The sequence below is a fragment of the Corvus hawaiiensis genome, chromosome 14 (genome assembly GCF_020740725.1).
Source record: "Corvus hawaiiensis isolate bCorHaw1 chromosome 14, bCorHaw1.pri.cur, whole genome shotgun sequence".
In the NCBI taxonomy this organism is placed as follows: domain Eukaryota; kingdom Metazoa; phylum Chordata; class Aves; order Passeriformes; family Corvidae; genus Corvus; species Corvus hawaiiensis.
The window spans coordinates 1,607,846-1,620,651 of record NC_063226.1 but is presented as its reverse complement, the minus strand read 5'-3'; the positions used below and the strand labels follow the sequence as shown (position 1 = coordinate 1,620,651).

Below are 12,806 nucleotides of genomic sequence, written 5' to 3'. Positions count from 1 at the left end.
CTACCCCAAGCTCTCCAACACTGAAAAATCCCCAAGTGTTCAGCTGGCTCAGTGTCTTTCCTGTGTTATCCCTGTAAATCCCCTCCATAGCACAGGATGCAGGCAGGCTGGGGGCTACGGGCACTGTGACTGATGTGCACTGGGTTTGTGCAGAGTCACGCACAGCGAAGCAGAGCCACAGGAAGCCACACCAGGTACTGCTGATAAAAGCTGCTCAGTGGCTCAGAACAGCTGGAGCAGACTCAGGTAGCTCTGGCATTAAGGGACTCCAAACATAATGGGACAGTTTCTCTCCCTTTAATTTTGTGGAAAATGAATTGCACTCTGTACGAGCGAGGTGACAGTTGAGCTGAGTTTCCCAGATAAACTCTGGACACCTGAGGCATGGTGAGGATTTAAGTGGTGTTAACCATGGTGGGCTCAAGTTGTCTGCTCAGAATCGTGTGTGAGATGCTCTCGAGAACATCCCCGCTCAGAGCAGAGACTCCTGCTCCGGCAGCAGGATCCCAGAGTGCATCCTTCCAAGGAGATTCCCACCTTTATCCCAGGCTGCCTGTTCTGGGGCAGCAGAAATTGTTGGTGAGGGCAGCATCTCCCACTGCACACTGTCTCCTGTTTGGAACCATCCCCACACTGATCAATGGTTTCTGCTGCTCCCTGCTCAGGGCCGGCGTCAGCAGAGCAAAAATGGGAGTGCAGAGGAAACTATTTGCAGTGCAAACACATTTTGGGTAATTAAGCTGGAATTGTTTACTGCTGATTTTATTCTGAGGGAGAATATGGATGAAACAAATGTGAGATGATCTCAGTTGTTGAACAGCAACTGGGTACTGCTTAATTCCAGACAAAAAATTATGCATGATTATTGAAGGTAATTGTAATTTTGGATTAAATATGCCTGGGGGAATAAAAAAAAAAAAAAGAAAAAAAAAGAAAAAAAAAAGGCAATATACAATTAAAGGTGGAAAAGGCATATACTTAAAAGCTATCACACAGCAAAATTAATGTTTCCAGTACAATCTTGTTTGGGCTTCCTTGTGTGAGTGGATTCTGTGCAATTACACACACAGAGGCAATCTTTAACACAAAACCTGTGCTTTGTCTTGGACACCAAGATAATGTAATTCACCCAATGAGCAGAGGTTCAATATTTCATTTAATTCTCACTGTTAATTGCTGTTTGTCTGCCTGGCTTACTGGATCCCAGAGGGCTTTGGTGTGGGGAAGGAACTGTTCATCACTCCATTGTCTGTGACGTAGCTCTCATCAATACAATGCAGAGGTGTTTCTCAGCATTCCTTTGATTTATACCTTCTCATACTGCTCCTTGGAGACAGAAGTCTCCTATTTCCACTTCACAGATAAGAAAGTCAAAACCAAAGACACTGAGAACAAAAGCTTTTGCTAATTTCAGAAAACTGGAATTTTATGTGTTTAAATCAATGCTCTGAATTTTCACAGAAACCAAGTCCAGGCCCTGGGGGAAAAACCCATCACCACAGAGCTACTGATTTCCTGTGAGGAAGGTTGCTTAAAGAAGTCTCACAGACTCTGGTTTCCCAGAGCTATACCCATGTGCTGCTTTTTCCCCACAACACCCTACATCATTTACTGTGTGTCTTTCAGCTCATTCTGTAAATGAAATGGAAATCTTGGGGACAAAATGAACAAAGTATCAAATAAGTAACAGGGGATGAAAATCTCCACTTCTGTAATTCTGCAGAGTTCACTGAAGTTAATTAAAGAAAGTCTCAGACTTCTGGATTTCCTGAATGCTTTGATGGAACCATAAAAAAGTTGGATTTCTCATGTACTTTTGTCTTCTATAACACCTTTCTTCCCAGTACCTGAATCTGCTTTTAAGTAATCAATTAATATTTGTTGCAGCTTTGGGGAATTTTTCAGATCAATATTAACTGCTGAATAACTAACACTGTAGGAAGGTTAGAAAGAAGAAAAACTGTGGAGAAAAAAAAAGATTTTAGCTAAACTCTTTTAGGTTTCTGTCTGCATATGTTTAGTTACTGAATTGGAATTCTAAATCCATTTCTATAATTCTGGTTTTTGAACTACTAGGTGAAGGTTTTGAACTCATTTAACTTGGTGACAAAGTAAAACAAACTGTCTTGAGGGATATATCAAGAAGGAATTTGCAACTCAGGTTATTATCTTTCACCTTTTATTTATAGCCCAGAAAACTGTAATGGCATTTCCTGAAAAATGAAAGCGTCTCCCTTCTCAGCCCCAAAACTTACATAAATAGTGTGATTTGAACATGAGAGCTGTTTATGAACTGAGCTGAACAGACAGAGCCCCAGAAAATGAAATTGAGGATTGCATTTATGGATTGCATCAACAGTAGATCAACATAAGAATGTCAGGTAGAGTAAATTGTGGCTCAAATGAAGCTGGTGTGGTTTTGGACCTGGCAGTTTAATCGTCCTTGTGGTGTCCAGTATTGGCCAAAGCAGCATTCCTCTGTTTTGGATGTGCTGTATGCTGCTGAAGGTGCAGACTAGCAAATAAAATTAAAATAAAAGAGTAAATAAAATGCTGAATGAGGAGGGGAAAAGGAAATTTATGCTGTTTGATATATCTGATTTTGCACGGTCCATTATTTATTTACCTGTGCAGGTGCTCTCTCCTCCTCCATTTTTCCCCTTCAGTTCCCTGCCTTCTCCCCCTAGCATTATTCATACAGAGATAAATAGATAGATATAGAATTTCTATTATTACTATTATCATTGTTTATATAGATCTCACAGTGTTTCCCCTCTGCCTCACTAAATATTTGTATTTGAGGCTTCTGGAATAGCAGAGATTCTGGCTCTTTTGAGAACCCAAATTCTGAAAGTAATCCTTCAGAAAGAAAATATTTAGAGTTTAAAGCTTTGCTTTGCTCTTGATCAGATCCCTGGAGAGTGGTGGTGATTGGTTTGGGTTGTTTACTTCATTGTCTTGTTTTGTGGGGGTTGAAAGTCTTTTCTTGGTGCATGAGCAGGGAGCAGCTTTCCAAATCCAGGGGATGTTGCAGCAGCTGGTGCCAATGGTGCTGCCTGGGCATCCCAGTGCCAGGTTTGGTGTGAGCTGGGAAAGGCTTCTGTGAGAATGACCTTGCTGGAATAATTAATGCCATTCATTATTAATAGTTAGAATTAGAATGTGGGTAAATTGTGGTGGATCTTTAGGCCAAGATACTTCTGGCAATGATTGGCTCAGCCCAAAGAAACACTTTTTGCTGTTTTCTGTTCCCTCTGGGAACGTTGCTGCCAATGGAGGCACTAAGGACTGGTACAGCTCTGCCCTCCACTTAAACTCTTATGATACCTGTGAAGGAAGGGCTGGGGCAAAACCCAGCAAACTTCAGAAAAAAAAGGAATGTGGAAGGCAGGGTGTGAATAAAAGGAAATAAATAGAAGCGTGGAGGCAGAGAAACAAAACTACAAATGCCCAAAAAATCAGAATTGGCAATAAAACATCCAATCTTTTTCACAATTATAAAATCAAAATTTTTTGGGTAAGTTTGCCTTCAACTTTGCATCCATAAGGAACCAGGAGGAACTTAACTTGCATGGTTTCAGACTGGCTGTGTTGCAATAAACACAGATACAGGCTCTTTTCCAGATGATCTGTTATCATTCTTAGATCACAAGTGAGATAAGGAGACTTGCTCCTTTCCAGGCTGCACAGCCTGTATGTCACTTTAAACACCAGGCTTAACCCTAATTTCTCTGTTTCATTTATGTTTTCTGGGTTACATTCAGTCAATCCGCACCAAGAACAAACACCTTCAGGGTCTTTGTTCAAAACAGTGTGAAGGAATTCTGCTTGCATATTTATTCCACTAGCAAATTACCTCAAAAACCAAGAGAATTGTTGCTGAGACATTCCCACAATCATATACAAGGTCTGTTACACAGGAAAGCTGAGAAATCAACATAATGCCTGGTTTTTGTCCTCACTGTGAATACGCCTCTGTCACCTGTTGGCAGCCCAAAAGACAGAATTCTGCAGAATCTTTTCAAAGTCTAGAATCTGAACTTTTGGAATGTTTGTTAAAGGGAAAACAACACTCTGTTCATGTTTTTTTTTGTCTAAATACTTTCCCAAATCACAAAATTTATAAACCTTTTATGTATTAATAATTTTTGTCAGCGTGCTTAGAAATGGCAAGAAAAGAATCCTTGACAAACGAATTTCTTAGGCATGACAGTGCAGGTCTTAATTAAAAATATAATTCAGAGAACAAGAAGCTGTAGACAGCCAGTGGAACAATTTTTCATTGAGAGAATGAGAACAAAACTAGTCAGTGATACCATTTGAGCTTTTCTAACTCTTATTACTACACAGTCTGATTCTTAATTTTAGATGAATAGAGTATTAAATGCTTTTAAGGATCTACAAAGCCTGCTCTCTCCTTCTTCTTTGTCCACCTTTGTTGAAGTTTTAAATTATATATTATCTTTTTAAAATGTAACATTTCCTCCTAATTAAACTCTTCCAAAGGTAAGGAGGTATTCTTGTTTTTATAGATCATAACAATTGATTGGGAGATTGGGCTAAATGTGGTTTTGTAAAATATCAGATTGTCTTCAGGCCACAGGGGAGTCTGTTCTGCTTTACCTCTACATATGAAAAAGAAACCCAAAAGACCCCCAGCTTTACAAATCAGAGTTCAAAATTTCACAATATGTCAATACACAGGGGAAATGGGAAAATCAGGCCCCTCTCCCAGGCATTCCTTTTGGTATGATTTCTGTAGCTATGAATTTTGGAGTGTTTGCAGCCTTTATATTTAAAAAAAAAAAAAATCGCCAGCCCTGTGTTACTATCCCAACAGGTTTTCATCCCAGCAGGCACATCAGCAAAGGCAAGCAGTCACTAATGAATGACTATCCACAGAACTGTCATGGAGCACCTTGCCCATGGTTGCACAGTAAAATGCTTTGTTTAAGTCACCATGGAGATGGCTCAAATCACTGGATTTTCATTTGAAATTGTTATTCAGGATCTATATAATTTATTAATGTAGCTTGTTTGATAGGTGGTGACTTATGGAGAGAGGATAATTCAGTCATTTCCAAGGATGTGACTGTTCCATTAAAGCTGCTCAGCCAAATGATGAAAACTGAGCCTTAAAATTGGGTAAATAGTGCTGGAGAGAAATGATTGCAGAACTTCTTTTGTCGTATTTGCTCAGACCTTAGATAATCTGAGAGTGATGCTGTAGTTACACAACTATCAGAGAAGTCAGCTCCTCCCTTAAAACACTGCATGAAATCCTTTTGTCGTTGCCTTGCATTGAGTCCAGGACTTGGGAGGAAATGTCTCGCATGTTTGCTCAGATGTAAATTATTATGAGTGCATGTGCAAAATTCCTCAGCTGATTTGAAATAACAGAATCTCCACAATCCAAGTGAGCGGCTGATATTCCAGTGAGCATTATCTTCTACCCAGTTGCCTACTGTGAATTTGAAAATCTTCATTGGTGACATACCTATTTATAGAAAGGCAGAGAAATAACGAATAAGTATCTTTGCTTTTTTTTAAATTCTCTTTCCTAATTTCTCTAGAACTTAGCGTCAAGAGTCCCTTTGTGATGGTCGTAATAGAGACTTACATATGGCTTCCTTTGATAGGAATGTGCATACTTCCCTCTATTTTCTTTCTAAGCCAAAATGAAAAAAAACTCAAACAAAAACAAACAAACAAACCCACACCTAACCCACACTTTTTTCTCTTTTGTGCATGGAAAGGGTAAAAACTCCCCTGATTGTTACAACAGAAGTTTTATTTGAGTTATTCATTAAGACTCGTGTGCATCTCCACTCAATCTTCTCTTCCTAAAACAGAATAAACAATCACAGGCTTGACAATTCTTCCAGGGCTGAAACCCAGGATGTAAATAAACAACTGCTTTAGGTGATTTGATGGTGGCTTTTCCAGAAATGTGCCAAGTGTCACAGGTAAGTTATTTTGCCTCTGGGGATAGGAAATAATAAAGCTTTAGATAAGAGTTCGAGGGAAAGGTTACACTAAACTCACATATTTATATTTGTATCAAATACATAATTGATAAAAATGCATTTCCCAAGCCCTACAGGAGCTTAGACAGTATTCTGCTATTGCTAAATTCTGCTTATCATTAAACATAGATGAAGCTTTGTCACATCTTCCAACAACAGATCCTGGGAAGGCTGGGAAAGTTTAATGGAGACCACTGCCCAAATAAACACAGCAATTTCCTGGACAGGATATTTTTGTTTGAGATGGAGAAAGCACTGCAGTTAAATTCATCACTGAGCTTCTTTCTCCCTCTAAACCAGGTCTGTAGTCCCCTTCTGGTTGTGTTTGTGGACAGCATCAGAATGTGTGACACAGCAGTGCACAAACCTCCAAGTACTGGAAGAAATTAATACTGTGTACCAGGAACATTTCCATAATTACACTGAAAGCACCCAGTAATTAAAGACACTCTATTAATAATGTTACCAAAATACACTTAAAGACTTCTAAAGAAATTTCAGACTGGTTTAAAATTTCCAAATCCCCAAAGAGATGAGGAAGCAGCTAAATCTGCATTTGATAAAAGTCCAAAACAATCTCGCTGCTGCATAGTCAATCTTTAAATTCATTAAGAAACCCCTTGTTTTAATTAAAGTTACACCACATAAAAATGAATCTAAAAACTCATCTGGTAACAAAGACCTCTTCCTTGTTTGCTCATAAGACACAAACTTCAATGCATATTTTTGACAGAATTGCAGAATTCCTCCCTCTGCATTTTCAGATGTCATAGAAGCCTTTCATAGCAAAAGACTGTAACATCTTTACACCAAAAATTGCATTCTATTAATGCTTTTCTGAATGGACCCAGACTCTTGGTGATTTTGTGCAAAAACCAGACTGATTTTTACTTGATGCTTTCAGCAGTTCTATTGGTATGTTGTTCATTGCTCCAGGGTTTGTTTCTCAGTTTTTTTCTTCTTTTCTTTTTCCCCCTCCTTTATTTCTGCTGGTTTCAGCTTTGATCTTAATTGGGAAAAGTTTCTGGTTCACTCAGATTTCCATGGAACTTTGATAGCCATTGGATGTGCAGAAGAGCTCTTCACAGACTTCCTTGCAGCAATAAAGGTGGATATTTCCCACTCCCTTGATTTAACAAATTTGCGTTTGGGTTGGGTGAGTGTTGGTAGAAGCACCCCCATGTCAAAAGAGTTGTTCTTCCTACCTGGAACTCGCAGGGCTCTTCACTGCAGGCTCTCTGAGGGGGGCAGTGCCTTTGTACCCTCCTGACGTTGGGTGCTCTGACCCAGCCAACAGAGCCCGAGTGCTCCCTTGGGAGGATCAGAGCTCTTTGTATCCTCTATCCCCAGGAACTGACCTCACCTGGCTGCTGCTTTGCACTGTGGAAGTTTAGAAAACTTTATTCTCAGAAAACTTTATTCCACCTTTCTCTCTGCAACCTTTTTTCTTTTTCAAGTCCTTTCTCTTTTTGGTAATTTCAGCAGGTCAGGCTGAAGTTTGTTGGTCTCAGACTTTGATCAATACATTTCCCTACCAAATATAAGCTAGCTTTTCTTCTATTTTCAAATCAATACCCTAAAGTCTGAAAAGTAGTCAAACAAGATCAAAACCATGGCATTTAAACAATCCTACCATAACAGACTTTTGTTCGAGTTTAGAGATAAAGCTGCTGCTCACCTTGATTCTGAGTTCATGGGCCTTTATTTCAAATGCAGTTCCTCAATAAGTTTACCCAACATTTACAAAAATTAAAATGCTGCTGGTTTGTTTTCTTTTAAACCTGTCTTTATATAAGCTACTTTTTTCCCACTTTTTACTTTTTGCTTCAAGTATAGAAAACACTTTCAAAGTCACCCCAGGGAAAGCTCTAAGCCAGAGGACATGCAGCATTTTCACTTTTTTTGTGCTTCAGGCTAAGATAGTTTGACTGTTTCATCATCTGAGTAGTAGGCAAAGTATAAATCATGTATGAAAATGTCAGCTGAAATGTTAGTGCACCTTCATGTCATTAATTGCATTTTTTTAATCTTCTGTCTCTATCATCTTCAGAAATTCCCCAACATAAACACAGTTGCAAGTACTAAATACTCCAGAGGGTTTGTTTTGTTTTGGTTGTAGTTGCTTTTGTTGTTTTGTTTGTTTCTTTCTCTTTTGGAGAGGGAATGTTTGTGGATTTTTGTTTGTTTGGGTTTCTCAGTGGTACAAAACTTGAAGAGATACATACTAGGGTTTTTTACAACTGCTTTGCAAGGTCTGGTCAAAATCTCATCCTCTAGACAAGAAAATCTAGGTAAGATTCCTGAAGTACAAAGGAATTCCTGCGGAATTTCACCATCCAGCAGAACTTGGCCACTATTTTTAATTAGGCAACATGGCACGTCTTCCCTCAGAACTATTTAAATTCCTGTAAATTATACATGTATCTCTAAAGATACTCCAGTCCTGATTGAAATAAATGTAGTATTTGATCTTCCTCCTTTGTGTGTGAGAGGACAGAAAAACCAGGAAAGAAACTAAACTTATGCTATGGAATTCAGAGATTTAATTTCTTCAGAGAATGTGGAGCCCGGTTGGGTTTGGCTGCATGACAGAACCTGATGTGTTTTATAAACATGACACAGCAGACTTCCCTTGCTATTGAACATTTTACTGCTGCATGTTGGGAACTAAAACGAAACTCTCTCTCTCTCTGCTGGGACTAATGCAGGGGTTTTGTCTGGAAAATCACCTGAATTCCCATATTTCTCTAGATATGTTGTCACTGGATGGACTCTTTCTCTGTGACCTAACGTCTGCCAATTTCAACTATGGAGCCAAAATGTCCTCAGTATTGTCTTTTGTAGTTATATTTGTCCTCTTTCTTGTCTCTTGCTTTTATTAATATTCAATGTAACATAAATTCATTGCTACTTCAGAATCCCCGAAATTGAATTTACTGTTCCAATATTAATACAATTATTAACTTCCTTCTGGAAACTCTTCATCTTAAATCCAAGTTACTGTTGCATATTCCTCTGGCCACGATGCCCTCCTGTTCATTTGCTATTAATATAGAAGTTTTTATGCTTTTTCTTTACCTATGTACTTTTCAGAGAAATGTAACTTTTTTTCTAATGGAATTCTCAGACTAGAGAATTTATTATTATTTTTAGTCTTCTTCCCACTTGCCTTGGGAAAGCAGAGACTTTGTGAGCAAACTCTGTTTCATTTTTTCATTGCACGAACACATTCATTGACCTGCACTCTGCTGAACTATGTTAATTTTTCTTATCAGTCTGCCATAGAAAGATAAACTGAGGTGTTTATCAAAATAAAATTTTGTGAAGGTTACATTTCTGCATCCTCAGCTCCCTAACTTTATCCCTTCACACAAAATGAAGCAATCTTCAAGTCCACAGGTTAAAGCAGAATAGTGGCCCTTTCTCACTGCCAAAGATTTTCAGAATAAATAAGAGTTATTCCTGGTCTTTGTATCCTCTGGTTCTCTGGAATGCTGTTATTCCTACATTACATCTTGCTATTTGTTTAAATATGTCATTTTAATTGAATCCATAAGCACAGCAGTAACCTTTTCTGATTTTGTGGGTGTTTCAAAAACACTAATTTTATTGACCCTCAGGCCTTTAGTTACCTGGCTCTTTTTTCCACTCCAGTTCATTTTCTTGATAAGAATTAAAATACTTTCTGTTTCTACAGATGATAAATTTTCTTATTAAAAAACACTAAGAGGCTGAATTCCTTCTTAAAACCATAAGTCGTTCTATCAATCAATTAGATTAAAACTGATTAAAATAAGCTTGAGGGGAAAAAGAAAATAAGACTCAAACCTATCATTTTTGAAAATTTAGCCTCCTATTTTGAATTATATCAGAGAACAAATATAGTGACTTTCTACATACTTTGATAAAAAGGCAGCTCAATACATTTAAAGGATATTCCTAAAGTCTGTCGTTCCGAGAAGCAAAAAGCAAAGGAGATTGGAATCACAAACCAATGGTTTTTTCACTCTCAGGAATTGAACAGCTGATCAATTCTCCTTAAACAAAACTGAAATCACATTTTCAATCTGATTTTTATTTTTTAACTGCTATTTAAGAGCATTTGCCATAATTATGTTGAAAAAACATTATTATCCATCAAAAATGCAGAATTTTTCCAGAAAAATATTTTAATTTCTGATTTTAAGATGGAAAAATAAAATCTGTGCTTTCATTTGCTATTTTTCTTCTTAAATCACTTTCATGTATGTTAGAGAGCATATTTGTCTTTCCTTTAATTATCAAATGATTAATTTGTCCAGGTAGTCTGCAATATTTCTTAGTCCAAAATAATAAATTCACAGATTATTGAGCAGGCAAGGCAGCTGCAGATGCTTTTTTTTCAGAATAGTTCTCAGCCATTTAAAGACTCAATAGCTGGGCTGAACTTCTATTGTAATTCCATCACAGTTATTTAGCTAAAAGAAGCAATTCCAGAATTTTCAGGCAAACCCATGATAGCAATTTATAATCCTTAAAATTGTGACACTGATATTACTTTAGACCTTTTTATGGCAAGATTAAAAGGGCTTTAATACCTTTCTCTCACAAAGTGGTGTGGAAATACTGTCTTTTCTGTGTTTCCTGAAATAGCTGCTCAGACTTGCAATAACTTAAAAATATTATCTTGGGAGTTTTCAGGGCACAAAGTTAAAAGATAAATTCTGCTGCTCGTCCAAATGTTAGGATATGCATGCTAATCTGACATTTCTGAGCAAGGGATGGAATAAAAACTTCCTGGAGTAGGATAGAGGCTGTTGGACAATAGTTGGGATTACTCTTCATGCTGCTCATGAGGAAAACACCAGCATGTGATTAAGAACTACAGATACCTATAATGTCTTTAGAGCTCAGGTTTTGTTTAAGAATCAGGAGAAATTCATGTGCACATGTAATGACTCTCATATAGAAAGTCACAATAGTGCAGACTCTCCTAATACTTTCATTTCTCCTAATACATCTCATTTTATCTCCACATTTGGACTCAATTGCAGTGATTTTTATTCTATTGTTTTCTGCTATATTCTTGGCATAAAATTCTTCTCAAATCCAGTAGCATCCTTGATATCAGATGATCCAAACTGACTTGGGTCAGGTATTAAGAATGGACTCAGTAACATCTCATTGGAGATTAGGATGCTCTCATTGAGAGATTGTCGTTTCAGGAATACGTAAAGAAAAGATATAGGGAACTTCTTGTTGGCTGTATGATGAGAATGTCATGGGTGGCAAGGATGGGAGACACGTGTTCATGCCACACGTTGGAAATTAAGGGAAAGAGGAACATTACAGCACTGGCAAGAGGCACAGCATGCAGTATTCCCTGAAATGCAGAAAAAATTATGGTAAAATATTCACTAGTGAGTACATATGGCAACTCAGACCTGGTGATATACCTGTGGCATACCTGGGGATGTTTTTCAAAAAGCTCCCTGGTATCCTTTTGTAGCACAGCCAACTGCATCATACTGATCTTAGTCTATTAAATTCAGGCAGATAACAGGGTCAGAGCATTCCATCTGTTACAGAGCCTCCAGAAAGTCTGGAGCCCAAATCCAATTCTTACACATTTACCGTATCTCCTGTATAGCCACTGGATAAATTGAGCTTTATCAATTGCTCTCCTCTTTCGTACCTGGCAGTCATTTGTAGTCTGTGTTAATGAGTACCAAAATGCCACTCTCACTAACTGGTTTTATATCATGTTGAATTTCATGGAGAATCTTCCCAGCTTGGGCAGCAGGAATCCAGGAAACCTGTTTGCTGTGTCTCAAGTGCAGTTTCAGAGACTGAAAGGATGGAAAGATAAATATTCGGAGGGACACTCTATTAAGGCTTACACTTTTCTTTTTTGGTTTTGGTTATGTAGAGATTTTTGCAATTACTTCTGATGAACAACATGTACTGACACTAGCAACGGAACAGCTGAACCTCTCCATCCTTCAGAAGTGGGGAAGGGAAGGATGAATTCACCTTTTCTTTGGGAATCTGCACCCCACCAAAAAAAACGAAAAAAAACAAGACAAATATTTTCTTTTCAGGAGAATGCAAAACTATGGGGTTTTAAAGTATGTACTGTCCATGAGGATTCAGAAGAGATGTTCTTTCCCTGTCTTTTGGCTGAGTATCCAAGGGAAGCGAGTTGCTCTAATAAAAAGGCAATTCCAAGCAATTTAAGTTTACCCCTTGCCTGTTGGGTACTGCTTGATACTGAATTTTGCCTAAAGCTAATGAGTCTTGGGATTACACTAGACCATCTTTTTCCAGTTTTTTTCCAATTTACTGTTTATTTGAATATATTTTAATTAAATTAAACATTGCAGTTTCTTCCTATGGTACTTTGGAAACTCCACATTTGGGCACGTTTGCTCCAGGCCCTTGCAGGTATCCCTGGCAGCTGCTCTCACAGATCAACATATCACAGTACTGAATATAGAAATTGCATTAGTTTGCCATGAGTTGTTTAAATATTCTGGCTGGTAAGATAATGATGTTCTGTATCAGAATTCAGTCATTTCCTCAGTGTATTCTTCTCAACAACTGCCGGGCTATCATTGAATATTGAAGGAAAGGAAAGAATTCTAGGATTTTTATTGCTGCTTCTTCAGTTGTGTCAGGTTGTGGAAGTACTCTTTATATCAGTCAGGACAGGGTTTAGCTCTTGATGGGAATCAACAGTAGTTGCCATCACTTCTTTGGCGATCCCTTTGAAAGTCTCATGTACATTTTAGGTCTGATACG

General features: G+C 38.0%; 1 long non-coding RNA gene across 3 annotated transcripts in view; it reads left to right on the top strand.

Annotated features, from left to right (window-relative positions):
* Positions 1-12,806, top strand: part of LOC125333491 — an 80,003-nt gene that overhangs the window by 49,401 nt on the left and 17,796 nt on the right. Inside the window, exon 2 of one of the 3 annotated variants that reach the window (XR_007206883.1) lies at positions 7,026-7,134. The exons of 1 other annotated variant lie outside the window; for it this stretch is intronic. This is a non-coding gene — a long non-coding RNA (uncharacterized LOC125333491). Of the gene's footprint in view, positions 1-4,563; positions 7,135-12,806 lie in introns of those variants that run through there. One more of the 3 variants, XR_007206882.1, reaches the window with a different exon arrangement.